General features: G+C 43.2%; 1 protein-coding gene and 1 non-coding gene across 2 annotated transcripts in view; one reads left to right on the top strand and one right to left on the bottom strand.

The window, feature by feature from the left end:
- The window catches only part of PI4KA (phosphatidylinositol 4-kinase alpha), a gene marked incomplete at its 5' end in the record, with an annotated part of 2,160,482 nt that overhangs the window by 1,264,075 nt on the left and 879,134 nt on the right, over window positions 1-17,273 (top strand).
- Window positions 3,552-3,623, bottom strand: TRNAG-UCC. The gene has a single exon. It is a non-coding gene; the product is annotated as a tRNA-Gly (tRNA).

The following is a 17,273-nucleotide window of genomic DNA, read 5'->3' on the forward strand; positions in this document are numbered from 1 at the left end:
TATTAATTCTGGTTTAAGCACTTGGGCTTCAGGCCAGTTATTTTACATTAAAAGGGTTCGTGGTCTGCACTCTTGTGGGAGGAGAGGCTGGACTCTGCCCTTCTGAGCTGGGAATTTCTGGTTAAAGGCTTATAGTGCCTGCATATTTGAACTGCTTCTTACTGAAATTGGTACACCTTGTTTGCTGTAGCATAGACTAGATCAGGCCTGCTGAATCTAGCTTTGTTTGTATAACTTAAGCACTAATCCAGGCATTCTTCAAAGTATTCAATTGTATTTATTACTGCTTGGTAGTAACTTGATTAAAGTGTAGCTATCATTCTAAGTCTTTTGGATTAAGCACTTGGGCTTCAGACCAGTTGTTTTACATTAGGAAGGTTTGTGGCCTGCACTGTGGTGGCAGGACAGGTGGCTTACATCCTTCTAAGTTGGGAACTGCTGATTGAGGGCTCAGTGTCTGTTATTCTAAAAGTGTATTAGTTCTGGTTTAAGCACTTGGGCTTCAGGCCAGTTATTTTACATTAAGAAGGTTAAGTGGTCTGCACTCTTGTGGGAGGAGAGGCTGGACTCTGCCCTTCTGAGCTTGGAATTTCTGGTTAAAGGCTTATAGTGCCTGCATATTTCAACTGTTTCTTACTGAAATTGGTACACCTTGTTTGCTGTAGCATAGACTAGAGCCAGGCCTGCTGAATCTAGCTCTGTTTGTATGCGTGTTGTTTGTTTGCTTGTTATTTCCCTGAAACGCTAATACCACCTAAACCGTGGCTTTTCAGTGCTTCTGTGGATCCCTAGTGATATCTGCATTGCTTACTGTACTCATTTCCTTGTTTCACTTAAAAGAAAGTTACTGTTTGTCATTTTTGCATTTAAGTTACCTGTAACACATTGCATTTAAGTTACCTGGCACTTGCTCACTAAAGGCACTTGCTCACTAAAGCAATTATATAAGTCAGCACTAAAAAATTAAAAGCACTACACTCTCACAAAGTCCTCTCGAGTACCTTGTTCCCCATTGGCCCCTTTTTTTTCAATTATAAAGGAATTCCCTATACTATTCTAGCAAAGGTCAGTTGTCAATCTTCTCTCCGGTCCAGCTGGTGAATCTGGGAATCTTGAGGCAATGTTACAACTGCCTCATGTACACAGACAACCCTCTCCTCCTCCCAATAAATTCCAACACGTGAGAGAGTCATCCATATAGCCAAACTGGAGGCTAAGCTCTCTCAACTCAGTACTGGCGTAACCAGTCAGGAGGAGAAGGAAACACTCAGTACAATTCCAGTCTCACATAGACCTACCACGACAGCAGACCAAACACATAAACACACAAAAACATACTCGGAGGCTCTAAATAAAAATCTGCCTAAGCAACAGAGACCTCCAAAGCAGAAACCCAAGCAACCGCTACCCCAAAACAAAACACGTGCAACACATATCTCACAAAGCCAGTGTGCCAAACAGTCACTGCCCTTAAGGCTAAATAACACACTTGATACACTTGTAATAGGTGACTCTATCATCAGGCACACTGACGTCCCGCTCACCAGGCTGAACAAGGAGAAGGTCACGGTGAGCTGCCTGTCGGGCGCTAGGATCCGCCACATAGCACAAGCACTAAGGTCACTCCAAGGCAAGTACAAATAGGTTCATAGGTTCATAGGTTCATACTAGGCTATCTGCCCGAGGGCATTTACAAGCCTAGCCCATCGTTTTGTGGCTTACGCCACCCCTTTAGTATGGGGAACTATACCTATTATTTTGCTGTGCCTCTGTCGAGCAGTGACACTGAGGTAATCCCTGGGGTATATCTGCGATCTCCCATCCATTGGTCAAGATTTCTCTTGAACAAGGCCAGCGAAGTGCTCTGCCTCACATGTACCGGGATTTTGTTCCACAGCATAGGGAGTCTTTGGGTGATGAATCTATCCCTCCAGCACGTCCTATTAATAGCCGTGTCGAGGTTTAAGTCTCCGCCTTGTGGCTCTGATGGATCTAGATTTTTAGAGGTGAAGCATATTCATCAAATCTGGGTTTGACATGGCCTTGTATGTTAGGCAAAGGTCACCTCTGAGCAAGCGGTAAGCAACTGAATAGAGCTGGAGTTCTTTCAGTCGGGCAGCATAGGACAGATTTTGAGACCCTTTATCCTTTTGGTGAGGAACTTTTGTGGCCTCTCCAGCTGCTGCAAGTGTCGGGTCAGATACATCCCGAATGGGGCATTGTACTCAATCATTGGTCTGATGAGTGATGAGTAAAGGAGACTATGACCTCCCTTGATCTACATGAGAATCCCTTCATGAATAGGTGGGCTATGTAGAAGGTCTTCCTAACTACTTTAGCTACATGGGTGTCGAATGACAGACTACTATCAACCTGGGTCCCCAGGTCCCTGATAACTTCTTCTGTGCTCAGCGGATTGCCACCTATTTGGTAGCTAGGGTAACCTTGTTTTTCCCAAAGGGTATGACTATGCATTTTTGGCATTTAACTTCAGGCGTGGCTCTGGCACCAGTTATCCATTTCTGTGAGACCCTTCTGAAGGATATCTGTGTCAGATGTGTTTTCTACTATGGCCCAGTTTGCAGTCATCTGCAAACTTTGTCAGCCATAACCCTCCTGTGTTTGCTTGTACTTGAAAAGTAGATGCCAAACAAGAGTGGGCCCAGGACTGAGCCCTGTGGGACACCACTTGTGACAGGCTTTGAGTCTGACATGGCGCCAGCAACTCTGACCCTGTGGGTTCTGTCACTCAGCCAGTTTGCAACCCATCTTGTGATGTATGGGTTAACATTTAAGCTGATGAGTTTTTCAATGATACCCGAGTGGGATATTGTATCAGGCCTTAGCCAGATCGAGGTAGGCTGTATGGACTGCCTTTCCTCGTCAATGGCTTTGGTGACTGTTTCAAGAAGTCAACCAAGTTTAAAAGGCATGATCTGCCTTTGACAAAGCCAAACTGGGTTGGATCCAAAGTCTGCAAATTCCCTATGTCTTTATTTATGAGGTCCATTATGATCCTCTCCATGGCTTTGCAGATAAGGCTTGTCAAGCTAATGGGCGGTAATTTCCAGGGTCGGTGGAGGCACCGCCTTTGTGAAGTGGGACCACAGTTGCAGTGCGCCACTCCTGGTGCGTATCCAGAGGTAAGACTTTGATTAAACAGCTGTCCTAGCTGTGGGTTTAATTCCTCATTGAGTTCGTGGAGCACACAGCCGGGGACACCATCAGGTCCCATGGATGCTGTGTTTTTGCTTTGGAGAGAGCAGTTCTCACTTGGGCGCTGGAGATGTTTGGGGGCTGCAATCGTTTGGTATAGATATCTCTCCTTTTGGGGAGGGGAGAAGTTTGCACTGAACCTGTCAGCCAGTATGTTGGCAATGTCTGTAGGATCAGTAATCTTCACATCATTTTGAACTAGTTCTGAGCATATCTGGGAGTTTCCTCCTTGGTTTCTAACATAGCTAAAGAAGGCCTTATGATTGTCTTTTGAGTCTTTAGCTATTTTTCTCTCGAAATTTGCTTTGGAAAAATGCTTAAATATACAGATTTCTTGCATTGGCCAGGAATCGAACCCGGGTCAATTGCTTGGAAGGCAGCTATGCTCACCACTATACCACCAATGCTATAACGCCCAACCTCTTGCTTATTTTTTTTTTTTTTTTTTTTTTTTTTTATGACTCAGTCATTGTCCATGCTGGTGTGAATGACCTGAGACGTGCCTCCCTGGACTACATGAAAAGAGACATAGAGGAGCTCTTTGAGCATGTGGCCCAGGCCGGTATGACCCTGACCTTGAGTAGCATCTTACCCTCACCAAGAGTGATGCCACAATATGAAGACAAGATGATCAATTTCAACAATTGGCTTAATTATTGGTGTCATTCAAAGGGGATCCAATGCCTGTCAGCCTGGGATGACATGCTCGACAAGCCACGATGCTTCGCTAGGGACGGCGTGCACCTGTCACCCCTGGGCTTTCGGATATTGGCAAATGCTCTTGCTACCCCCATAGTGCCTTTTTTAGGCAAGGCTCAGAAGACAAATCCACCTCCATAGGTATCACAAGGGATAAGAAACTAAGAGTAATGCTACTCAACGCCAGAAGTCTAAACCTCAAGATGCACGCACTCGAAACTCTCCTTAGCATGGAGAAAATCGATATCTGTGCAGTAACAGAAACCTGGTTCAAGGCTCCCGAGAGCACCCCAGCACTACCAGGTTCTACCTCATACCATGCTTTTTGGCCCCAAAACTTGGACCGACCCACAAAAGGAGGGGGAGTATCAATATTCGTCAAAGATACCCACACCTCCAGGTTGGTGGCACAGCACGAAGCATCAGAGACTATCCATGTGCAACTAACAGTGGGTAAAACTGCCTTCCAGTTTATAGCCTGCTACAGACCACCCTCCCTAACCCAGGAACCCCACTCGGCCTTCATGAGAACACTGGAAAATATGAAGGTCTCTCCAAACACCATTATATTGGGCGACTTCAACTACCCAAACATAGACTGGGAGCATTACTCTAGCTCCAACACCCTAGCCCAAAGGTTCCTAGAATTTATAAACTCAAATGCTATGGAACAACTTGTTACCACTCCCACAAGAGGGGAAAACATACTGGACCTGATCATCACCAACATGGGGACTCTATGCTCCAGACCAGAAGTGTATCCCTCACTGGTAAGATCAGACCATAAACTAATCTCACTGGATGTTCACATCCCGACACCACCCCCTGCCAAGAAAACCACAGTGAAAAACTTCTCTAAAGCAAATTTCACACTCCTCAAAACTGAGGTGGAATCCTTCAAAGCCCCCGGGCCTGTGGAAAATATGGCCCAGACCGCAGAATCCTTTATAAACGCATTCTATGAACACCTTCAGGAATGCATGGATCATGCGATCCCAAATAAAACCAAGACCCAATCCTCCAAAGGCAGACGTCCTGTCTGGTGGACCCCAGCCTTAAACAAGCTATACAATAGAAGGAGGAAGCTACTAAATGATAGAGCAAAATTCCAAAAAGGGAAGGCATCTCTGATCAGTATTAGCAAAAAACTACGGGCACTCATAAAATTGTCTAAGGCCAGCTTCGAGAGAAATATTGCACAGGACACTAAGGATAATCACAAGGCTTTCTTTAGTTATGTTAGGAACCTGGGTGGTAATTCCCAGATATGCTCAGAATTAGTCCAAAATGACAAAAAATACACCGAACCCACAGACATTGCCAACATCCTAGCTGACAGGTTCAGCGCAAACGTCCCCCGTCCCCCACCAAAAGGGCAAATATCTATCCCAGCAGAGTGCTGCCCCCCTGACATCTCAGATGCTCAGGTAAGAGCCCCCCCTCTCCAAAGCAAAAAACACAGCATCAATGGGACCAGACGGTGTCCCGGCTGCGTCCTACATGAACTCCAAGAAGAGCTAAACCCAAACATAAAACTACTGTTCAATCTCAGCCTTACTACAGGATATGTACCCAAAGAGTGGCTTACAGCAACTGTGGTCCCTCTCCACAAAGGTGGTGCCTCAACGGATCCTGGAAACTATCGCCCCATAAGCCTGACTAGCTTGGTCTGCAAAGCTATGGAAAGGATAATCATGGACCTCATAAATAAAGATATTGGGGACCTACAGACACTGGATCCTACCCAGTTCGGCTTTGTTAAGGGCAGATCCTGCCTCTTAAACCTGGTTGATTTCTTTGAAACAGTCACCAAGGCCATTGACGAGGGAAGGTGGTCCACACAGCCTACCTGGACCTCGCAAAAGCCTTTGATACAATACCCCACTCTGGCATTATAGATAAGCTCACCAGCTTAAATATAAACTCCTATGTCACTAGATGGGTTGCAAACTGGCTCAAGGACAGAACCCACATGGTTAGAATTGCTGGAGCCATGTCAGACTCCAAACCAGTTACAAGTGGCGTCCCACAAGGCTCAGTCCTGGGACCTCTCTTGTTCAGTATATATTTCTCGGAGGTACAGGCCAACACGGAAGGACTGTGGCTGACCAAGTTCGCAGATGACTGCAAACTGGGCACCATAATTGACTCTCCAGCCGACACAAGCATCCTCCAAAAGGGCCTCATAGAAACAGACAACTGGTGCCAGAGCCATGGCCTCAAGCTAAACGCCAAAAAGTGTATAGTCATCCCCTTTGGCAAAAACAAAGTGCCACAAATGACCACATAGGTGGTAATCCATTAAGTACAGAAGAAGTAATTAGGGACCTGGTGACCCAAGTTGATAGCAATCTCTCATTTGACAACCACGTGGCCAAAGTGGGTAGAAAAACATTTTATATAGCCCACCTAATCATGAAGGGATTCACATTTAGATCAGGGAGGTCATCGTGCCTCTTTACTCATCCCTCATCAGGCCCATAATTGAGTACAATGCCCCTTTTGGGATGTACCTTACCAAACACCTGCAGCAACTGGAAAGACCCCAAAAGTACCTCACCAAGAGGATCAAAGGGCTCAAACAGATGCCATATGCTGCCTGGTTAAAGAAACTCCAGCTCTACTCAGTGGCATACCGCCTGTTCAGAGGCGATCTGTGCCTGACGATAAAGCCATGTCCAACCCGGAATTAATGGACATGCTGCACCTCAGAAAATCCAAATCCTATCGAGCTACACGCCGAGAGACTTGAACCTCAGCACTGAAATAAATAGGACATGCTGGAGGGACAGATTCATAACCCAGAGGCTCCCTTCACTCTGGAATAAAATCCCAGTCCAGGTTAGGCAGAGTCCCTCATTGACTCTCTTCAAGAGGAATCTTGATGAGTGGATGGGAGATCGTAGGTTTACCCCGGGTATGACTTCTGTGTCACTGTTAGACAGAGGCACAGTATACTAACCTCAAAAAAAGGGCATAGCAAAATTAATTTAAAATGGGTGGCGAAAGCCAAACACATTCTGGCTAGGCTTATAAATGCCCTAGGGCAGATAGCCTAGTATGAATCTATGAACCTATGTATTGTCAGTAGCTGCTCTTTCTGCTGGTATGATTGCATCTTTACTAGTGTAGATCTTGGTTGCTTTCTGATGACCAACTTTGGAGCAGTGCAAATGATGTGGGCTTTGAATTCATAAGTCCTGCTGTGGAACACCAGCCCAGTTGCTTATTTGTATTTTTATAAAATTAATCCAGTCTATTCTTTATAGTTTCTCTAGCATACCAAAAAATTGCATTTTTTTCTGTATGCTCTCTTTTAACTCTGCTGTTTTGAAACAGCTGTTCTTGTGTAGCCTTATGTTCAGTCTCTCTTCATTTCAGCATCTGATTTCTGCATTTTTATCAGTTCTGTTGAATAGCTACATGAAGCTTCTTCAGTATTTTCCACTTTTTTCTTGTGTGATTAATATACATTCCTTCAATGTTTCCCTTATTTTAAATGCCCATGAGTACATTTGATTTATTTTTTCCTCTAAGTTTCCTGAAGACATCTCTTTTACTAAAGCTGAAACATGAAATGTGTTTTGCTGAACAACTGCAATGTCCTTCCCAGCCATAACTTTTTCTTTCCCCTTTATGGCTCATTTTCTGTTACTTTCTCCAGATTTCTTCATGGACATTCAGGCAATGTGATTACCAGCCAGTTATTGAATTTTATCCAAATTGATAACTTTTGCTTCCTATTTTAATAATATTTTCTCAATTGTCACACTGGAAAAGCTCTAGTCAGCCTGCTACACAGCGTGGAGCCATGTTGGAAGTCCAGATTTGAGGTGATCTTCAAATTACTGTGTCTGGTTCCTCTGCCATTGATCCATTCTACCCAAGGACAGGTACTGCTTATGTTTTTCTGCTTCATCTCACTTCTTTCAACTGCATAGGTGTTACGAGTGCATGCACCCACCACCCTGCCTGTGCATTCAAGCGCCCGCGCTGCTATTAAAATTCAGGTTCTGTGGGATACAGTTACAGTTTTTTTTCCTCTACAGAACCATTACAGGCAAACTGTTACATGATGCACTCAAGGGAATGGTTCACACAGCCGGATCTGGTATCACTGTTCATCATCTTGCCTGGCTCAGACATTGTAACTTCACAGCTAATTTTAAGGCATCTTCCACTAAAACCCATATGATGGCTCATCTATTTGGACTGTAGATGAAGAGGTAGCTGCAGAAGGGTGACAAAGAAGAAAGGCCACTTGCAGCGAAGTTCCCCACTTATCAGGGAACATTTTTATATCACATGAAGAGTGTCCAGAACTTAGAGTAAAAAACAGCTGATAGAAGCCAATGTGGATACAGAAGTTTCTGTAATGACCACCACCCTGATAGAGGGAGTAGTAGTCTGCAAAATCAGGCATTTTACAGCCTTTATCCATGGGCCATTTATAGAATCCTTGAGTATCTTCAGGACAGTCCTTCCTTGGAGGCAGTCAGAAATTGAATCTCCCTGCACCTTCCTGTATGACAGACCATCACTCACAGATCAGGTAAATAATATCCAGGGGTTACAACATTCCCTTTATATCACTTTCCCAGGCCTTGATCCCATCCGAAGGACACAGTCAGAGTAGAGGTAGCAGATCTCTTAGAAAAAAGTCCTCCAGGAAGTCTCACCAGATCAGGGAGACTTTGGTGTTTGTTCAAGATTGTTTTGCTATATATGGCCAAAATTGGTATGTAAAGAAAACAAAATTACAGATGGTTACCATGCATTTGATTCTTCCTGGTTTGTAAATTGGAAATTGTATATGCTGTTATGATCTGTTTATAAATATAAAGATAGGCTACACATTCAGGATGTCCTTGTGCCTTGGGTCACAGTCCATTGCTGTCAGTTCTGAGCCTTCCATTTTGTCTTATTACAGTCGATACAGAAAGATAATGCTGTCTTCACGAAAAAGAAACCACCAGGAATAAGATGAAGTAATTTATTCTTCTCTTCTGATACCTCGGCCTTTCGCTTCAAGAATAAATTATTTCATCTTATTCCTGGTGGTTTCTTTTTCATGAAGACAGCATTGTGTTTTTGTATCAGTTGGGCTTTTTTGGATGTATATTATTTTGGATGCTATTTGTTGTACTGCAGCCCCCAGGTGGCCATCAGCTGCATAGCAGCTATAACTGCTTATCTCATGCTGAAGGATACATACATTTCTCTTATCTGGGTGACTGGCTATTTATTAGCAGCCACAACAGTGTAGTCACTGATTCAAGCAGCAGATTATTTACTGCAACTCTTCATGTTGTAGAAATTTTAATGAACAGTGCAAAGTCAGGTATAAACTTTCATTGGATGGCACCTAGACACAAGTTTTTTTTTTTTTTCAATAGCCAGTTGTCCTCAGTCAGAGTCCCAGAATCTTCATTTTAAATTTCTTCTGCCTGTGGTTTCTTTCAAGATGACAGCTATCTTTTACTTCAGGTTCTGTTGTTATGTCTACAGCAAAAGTCTTGATCTTGTGAGGGGCTTCCAGTAGATACTCGAGTCCTGTGCAGTCAGAATACATCTCTTTCAATTTTGGTGTCAAAGGTTTACCATCATCATCTTCAGCGATGGCTTTACCAGGGTAGACTTTCTCAGAGCTGTTCTTTTGTACATCCCTCCCCCTGTGAGACATTCACTACATCTGCATCTCTCTTGGGGGGAATTGTTTAGAGAAGACTGTTCAAGGGACCTGGTCACTAAAAAAGGATCTGTGCATATCACTGTCCTAGAGTTGGTGAAAGCTCTTCTAACACCGCAGGCTCTATAGGATCTCTTCTATCAAGGGTGAGATTGCCATTCATTCTGACAGTATGTTATTTACATCACCGTGAAGGGTGAAACCCAGTCAGTCCTGTACTGTGTGTGGAGAGGCTATGCAGCTGTAAGAATGTGTCTTGTCAACTCATCACATTGACTGCAGTGCATATTGTAGCTCGAAGCAGCCAGCTCACCAGTGGCAAGCCCAGTCGATATTTACTGCTGTGTAATCAGTGGCCTTTCATTTAGTCATTGGTGAGTGCCATCTTCCGCTGCTAGGGAAGAACTTTTGTGACCTCTTTGCATCCTTCACCAACTTTCTGTGCAGCAACTACTTTTCTCTAATTCCCACACTGGTCACACACTTTGTGATTCTGTGCTGTAGCAATGGCCTCTGAGTCTTCTCTCTTCTTTTCCTCAATTTCCCCTTATTATTAAGTTTCTGTAGGAGGCCAAAATGCAAGGAGAAAGGTCAGTCTTGCAGCCACATTCTGTCCCAAACAGGTATGATTCCTTCATGAAAGATGACTATTGTAACCAAAATATATATGAGACAGAATGTATAAAAAATACATTCCATCACCCCTCTGGCACCTCAACCAACCAGTCTTCAAGGGAGTATAAATAACATACATAGCAACAAATGCTTAAATACTGGAGACCAGTCAACAAAAACAATCTAAAACAAAGTTCCATTCTAGTTCTTGATTTAATCCCGCAGGTTTTAAAGAGCCAAACTTTAAAATGTATATTTCCTCCTTTTGTCTCAATGGAGTTCCAAAGATTTTCTTCTCCTTTCATCACAATTCATCTGTTCTAAAATTGTAATGTGAAACCAGATATATTTCATAATTATTAAAATATTGTGTCTGATATTGCTCAAATGTTCCTGCATTCTTAATTTAAAACATCTAGTTATCTCATCAACATAAAAAAAAATACTTGGACACAATATAATGTGTATAAATGCCCTTATTTAGACAAGAAAACACAGACACTAGAACACACCAACATAGGTTTTGCAATTACTCAAGCTTTCCAGCTGGCATGAGCCCTTCTTCAGGAGTTATTGACAAACTGCCAGACAAATGCACATACCCGTGTTTGAACCCCTGACTTTGTTCACGGACATGGTTGCCAAAATACATATTAGCAAGACATGCTAATATAGTAATATCAAATCTAATGTCCTTTTTGTCAGTTCCTCAACCAATGGGTGTCTCAGGACCGACTTCAGCCACTTCTAAAGACTTGGCCCCATAACTGAAGCTCCTCCCCTTACCTATAATCCTCCTAAGCTTAACTTTCCTCAAATCTCGTTTGCCTCTTCAGTGTGTGGATGTGGTCTGCCATAGCTAGAGCATTAGTGGTGCCAAATAAGTGCTTTCTGTGGTATTTTTAAATAGCTTTTTAAGCTCTTCTTTTTTTCCCGTCCCCTGTTTTCTCTACACACACACACACACACACATATATATATATATATATATATATATATATATATATATATATATTGTATGACAAAAAGTTAATTTTCCTTTCTCTGCTTTACCTTGTAGGCCTCGTACCTTGCTTGTTCTTTTTTCCCCCCTTCTTATATCTGCTGCTACCTGTCAAGGGTACACCTTGATTACTATGGTTGGGATTCCCCTGCCATTGTTTACTATTGCTGGTATCATTCTTGCCTCGTTCCTTTTTGAGTGACTTTCTCCTGTATGTCCAACTAGCCTATTGACTTCTAAAAATGCACCTCTTGTGGGCATAAGATCCCAAATTCAGATGTCTACCAGGAGTGCATTTATTCTCTTGGTTCGGTCCACTTTGAGGTGGATTGTGAAAATTGTTCAGGTTTTCATCACTGGACACTGGTTGAATGCCGTAGCAAACTAGTGATGAATGGTTTGCTACCTTCCACCTCTACTACTACTTCATCAGAGCCATGAGAACTCTGAGTTTGTCTGTCAGATCTGAAGGCCTGGCCGTCTTCGAATCCGAATGCATCTCTGATCCATTTGGTTCCAGTATTGTCAGAGCCAGGGAGATCTCAGAGCCATAGCATCGGTGCTGATTCTGGAGGATTGGGTTTCACTCAGATGCTGTTGGGACCATCCTTTCCTCTCATGGCCTCAGTGCTGGACAGCTCTGTCTGGCCTCTGCTTTGGAGCAAAAATGTGGCAATGCTCAGAGCTGTCCTGGGCAGGTGTCTTTGACTCCTACCAGTCAGCCCTTGCATTTCACATGGTTTCTGCTATTGAAGTAGTGGAGAGAGCATCTTCCACCTCATGGACAGGTCAAAACTTGCACCCCTTGGGTCCACTTCCTCTGCAACTGTTTGCCGGCTTGTTCTAGCCTAGAAACAGTCCTTATTCAGGACTCTGGTCACACTTCAGAGTCCTAAGTTGAGCATCCAACTGTCAGCATCCTCAGAGGTGTACATGCAAAATGAGGCACTTAGATTCCCCACAGGAATCCTTGATGGAAAACACTGACTTTGGTGAAGGTGAAGGGTCCCCCCAGGTCACCCCTTGAGGATGTCTCCTTTGGTGAAACACTTTAACTTCTGAGGCAAAAAGGTGATTTGTCTTCTGATCTGCCTTGCAAAGAGGATTCAGTATTTCTCAAGGCTTTTGGAGCCAGCTGAGCTATGTCCTGGGTAGGCTCCCCGGGAGATGAGAAAGTGGACATCAGCTTAGACCTAGATGCACTTCTTTGATTTTGCAGATCCTTTAAAGTTGTCAGTCACCAATGCTCCTTTTGATGGATCCACCTTATTTGGTCCCCAGGTGAAGGAGATGCTGTCTAGAAGTGAGCAAAATGGAAAGACATTATTTGCCGCAGTGATACGTTTCTCTATCCATCAAAGGACCTTTTCTCAAGACCAAAGAGGTGGTAGGAAAATGTGGTTCTGTAACTCCCAAGGTTCTTCTGAGGACTCCTATGGGGGCAGGTCTGCCTGAGACTGAGGGGGATCTCCACTGGTAGACTTTACCCATGTGGCAGATGAGGCCTGCAAAACTAGGGCTTCAGAGGTCTTTTCTCTGAGAAACCTTTTCAGCACTCCTGAAAGGTTGCCTGACTGCTGACTGTACTCTCAGTACAGGGGACGCTGATCTTTGCACTCAGAAACATGGACAGTCATCACAGAAGAAACTTGAGTGAAAGAGGATCATAACCAGAAGTTATGACACATCCTTTTCTCTTCAGCTGTCCAATCAATCCACATAAATCCTGACATTCTACCTGCTCAGAGGAAAGCAGCAGTTACAGAAATAGAAAAACTGCTGACCAAAAGAGTTATTCAAATGGTCTCCCCAGACCCGCAAAGATTTGGAACTTACCCTAGGTTCTGTTTAGTGCCAGAGAGAAAGAGGGGGACCTAAGACCTATTTTGGATCTCAGCAGTCTGAATCAGTACATTAGACACTTGAAGTTTCAAATGGTCACAATTCAGTCCATTCTACTGCTGTTGTGTAAGGACGATTGGATGTGCTCGATAGCCAAGATGCATACTATCACATCAAAATAGACTGGCAATCCAGGAGATACCTACTCTTCTGGCTGTAACCCAGTAATTATCAGTTCAGGGCCCTGCCCTTTGGCCTCACTACAGCCCCAGGGTGTTCACCAAGTGAATGGCAGTGGTCACAACTCACTTGAGACTGCTGGGATTCCAGGTGTTTCCATATCTTGATGACTAACTCCTCTCTGCTCTCACAGATTCTGTACTTATTCAAGATAGGGACCACTTGCTCCAACTTTGTCTTCATCTGGGCATCACAGTGAACTACACAAAGTGTTAGCTCTCCCTCACTTAAGTCCTGAAGTTTATTGGTGCTCGTCTGGATACAGTGACACATATTGCAAGCTTACTGCATGTGAGGGATGACTGACTCTGTAGTGTTTATACTTATCTTCTCTCTCCCATCTCCTCCAGCAAGAATGGCATTACAACACCTTGGATCTATGGCAGCATTCATAACTCTAGTATCTTTAGCAAAGTATTATATGAGGGTACTGCACTGGACGCTTGCAGTGCAGTGGCCCATAAGACAACACCCCCTGTTTACAGCAATACAGATTACCAAGATTTGCAGGGAACAAACAGCCTGGTGGGTCACCGCAAAAGAAGTTATTCAGGGCTGCCCTTTTAGCGTTCCACAGCCACAGTGACTTTGAATGCCTCCCAATTAGAGTGGAGTGGCAATACTTGGAACGATGGCCCAAGGCACTTGGTCCCAGTGAGGCCAGTCTTCACAGCAGTTCTGTTATCATTGCAGGCCTTTCAAGATGGTTTTCCTCCAGGGGTGATTACCATCCAGACAGGTATGTTGCTAGTCTGTTAATAAACAGGCAGGAGGGAACAAAGTCCTATCCTCTGTATTGAGAGGCTTTAAAGGGAACAGTCCCTGAGATTTTTTGTTTTGATTTTAGTGTTTGTTTACATTTTCATTATGACTTTCTGAACATGTCCCAACTTGGGTTGTGGGGGCTGGGGAAGGGGTGCTTATAGGAAGTTTCAGAAGTCTTTGTCATACTCCATGTCACATTGTAGTTCTACTCACAGCAGCTCTCACTGAGTCATTCATTAGTTTCACCTGTTCTTTTTATCATCAGAGAAAAATGGCCTTTCAGGCATTTCATGGCCTCACTTGCTACTACCTTGCAGCAAAGTATATGAGCAAATGCAAAGCTAAAATGTTAGTTTTTCCATTTATTTCATTTCATATTTTATTTTGTGCAGATTTCTAAATACTAGTTAAGTGCTATGATGTTATGCATGACTGCCATTTGCTCTGTAGAAAGCATCAGAAAGATGCAAATTTCAAACGGTAGTAATATTTATTTATTTATTTAACATTTGTTTACCGGGAAAGTCCAACTTGGAACAAAGCCAATTTTCAGTGGAGGCCCGTGGAGAAGCACTCCAGGCGCATGTCTTTTGTCTTTGAAATGTGGGAGGAGACCAGAGCACCCGGAGGAAACCCATACAAACACAGGGAGGACATGCAGACTCCACAGGCACTTCAGCCGAGAATCGAACTGGAGAACCTCTTGCTGTAAGGTGACAACTGTACCGCTGCACCAGTGCTCCTTCTTTTTTCTAAACATTTTGTTTTTTGATCTCTGAATACTAGCAAAGTATAATGGTTTTCTGACCTGCTGTAAAAAAAATGTGTGTGTGACACAAGCAATAGATTATTTTAAACAATGAAGTCCAAAACTTACTGTCACAGTGGGGGCTGTACAGTATGTCAACCTGCGATAGTTATACATACTAATTCAGAGATCCCATTACTACGGTGTAAGGGGAATACGTCAAGACTGCTAAGATTTAGTATGAATTCACTAGTCTTTTGACTGTACTGCTCGCAGTTACACTATGCAGAATAAATAAAGGAAGTAAAGAACTACACAGTTAAGATAAGCTTTTTGACAAGTTCATAAAAAGTAAACATGGAGTCTTGCCTAACCACCCCCAATACAAACACACACAAAAATACAATGACCTCATTGTTTCCCAGTGATCAGGGACTAAAAGCTTTGACAGGAACTGAATATTGTTACTTGTGTTCACCAGAGGGAATGAAAATAGGTCTGCATAAAGTAAACTGAAACCAGAAGTAGGGTTGATGGTGACGTGGTAAATGAGTGTTGACAGTTGGTTGGTATCGGGACAAGTTTCTTTAGGTCAGAATTTTAAACTCTGGGATTGTCCCTTTAAGAGTTTGGCAGTGGACAGGGCAATCTCTTCCTGTCACTTCCTTTTGGCAACACATATCTTGGAGAAGTTCAACGTGCTTGCAAAAAAACTGATCAGGTCCATCTTACTCCCTCACAAGCAGTCTGTCAACCTTGTGGTGGTAGAAACAGTTTTTTGCCAGTGAGGTCAGATGTACTGTGATCTCTTCGCTTCCCCTCTTGAGTCCAAGTGTAGCAGGTACTCCACTCTAATCCCCCCAGAGGGAGAGTCAAAGAGACAAACTCTGAAGGATTCTACTACGAAGGTGTAAAAAAGAGCAAATGGAAAAGGTTCTCTCTCTTTGGACTGTCTAGAGGCAGTTACTATAAAGATCCAGCTTACAGCCATCTCATATTTTCATGTAGGAGATAACCATTTGTCCCTAGCATCATCAAGATTATGCAAGGCCTTTTTCAAAGGTACCTTTTACTGCGACCTCCTATTAAGGCTCCAACATCTCCATGGGATTTAATGATGCTTCAGACCCTGATTTGGCCCCTCTTTGAACCAGCTGCCAAAATGGTCTTGAAGTTTTTGTCTTGGAAAACTATTTTTTTTAGTTGTGATAACTTCAGCCAGATGGGTATCATAACTCAGGGCTTTCTCTTCTAAGCTACCATATCTGATTTTTCGCAAGGCCAGGGTGTCCAGCCATACTAATCCTTCCTTTATACCCAAGGTGGCTCAGAAACAATTATAAACCAGTCCATCAAAGAAGAATATATGCTGTACCTTTTGGATGTTCATAAACAGCTTAGATTCTATCTCCACAGAACTAAATATTTCAGGAAATCAGTCCAGCAATTTGTTTCCTATTGTAAAGCCAGGTTGAGCAAGTCAGTTTCAAAGGTGATTTTAGCCAGATGGCTCACTGATTGCTTTTCTTTTGTTGGTAAGAAAAAGAGTTTGACACTTTCTAGAGCGCCTAAGGCTCATTCCACCAGATCTGTGGCCACATCTTCCTCTTTCTGGTCCAGAGCTTTATAGATGACATTTGTGCAGCTGATACTTGGTCTAATACTCATACATTCATTGCTCACTACAAATTGAGCTTGTCTAGAAATAGGGCAGCATTTGGATCTGCTGCACTATGGAATATCCTTCCTTGAGGACCACCCTGGGTTGTTTTAGCTGGGACTCTGCCCCATTGGTTCAGGAATGGATGAAAAGACAACATCAGATACAAAAGTTATGTACTTACTATAACAATGCGTCTGTGTTGTCTGTTTCTGTCCTTTCTCATCCTCTTTCCCCCAACCCCCATCCCATTTTAAAAGTTTTTACTTTCTGGTCTCCTAGTTCGACTTGAGGTGCCTTATATTGCCTGTCTTCTGATGAGCTCCAGTCTTTTATTCCTCCTATGTTTCTGGCAGTCTAACTGGAATTTTATATGTAATTCACTATTACTCTCTTTTTGTGTTATGGGTAGTATTATAGGCTAATAGAGGGAAAACTCAATCTGGGGGAATTCAAGCTTAAGGAGGAGGATTATAGGTAAGGGGAAAAGCTTGAACTACAGAGTCACGCATTTAGAAGTAGTCAAAGTCTTATCTGAGACCCCATTGGTTAAGGAAGACAAAAAAGATGCATCATTATGGTGAGTACATAACTTTTGTTTTTTCCATAGCCACAGTTCAAAAAGTATTTAAGAATAATTATTGGCTCATTCTGAAAATGATTCCCTGTGATCTGTCTTTCTGTACTAGAGAAGTCTCTCCTTCTCTGACCACATAGAGGTATCCTGTGTCACTTATTCATCTAGCCTCACACAGAACTTGACTCCCTCAAATTGACTGTACAGTTTCTTTAGTCC

This window comes from Protopterus annectens, chromosome 4.part0 (assembly GCF_019279795.1).
Source record: "Protopterus annectens isolate FY-2018-M chromosome 4.part0, PAN1.0, whole genome shotgun sequence".
Classification (NCBI taxonomy): Eukaryota; Metazoa; Chordata; order Ceratodontiformes; family Protopteridae; genus Protopterus; species Protopterus annectens.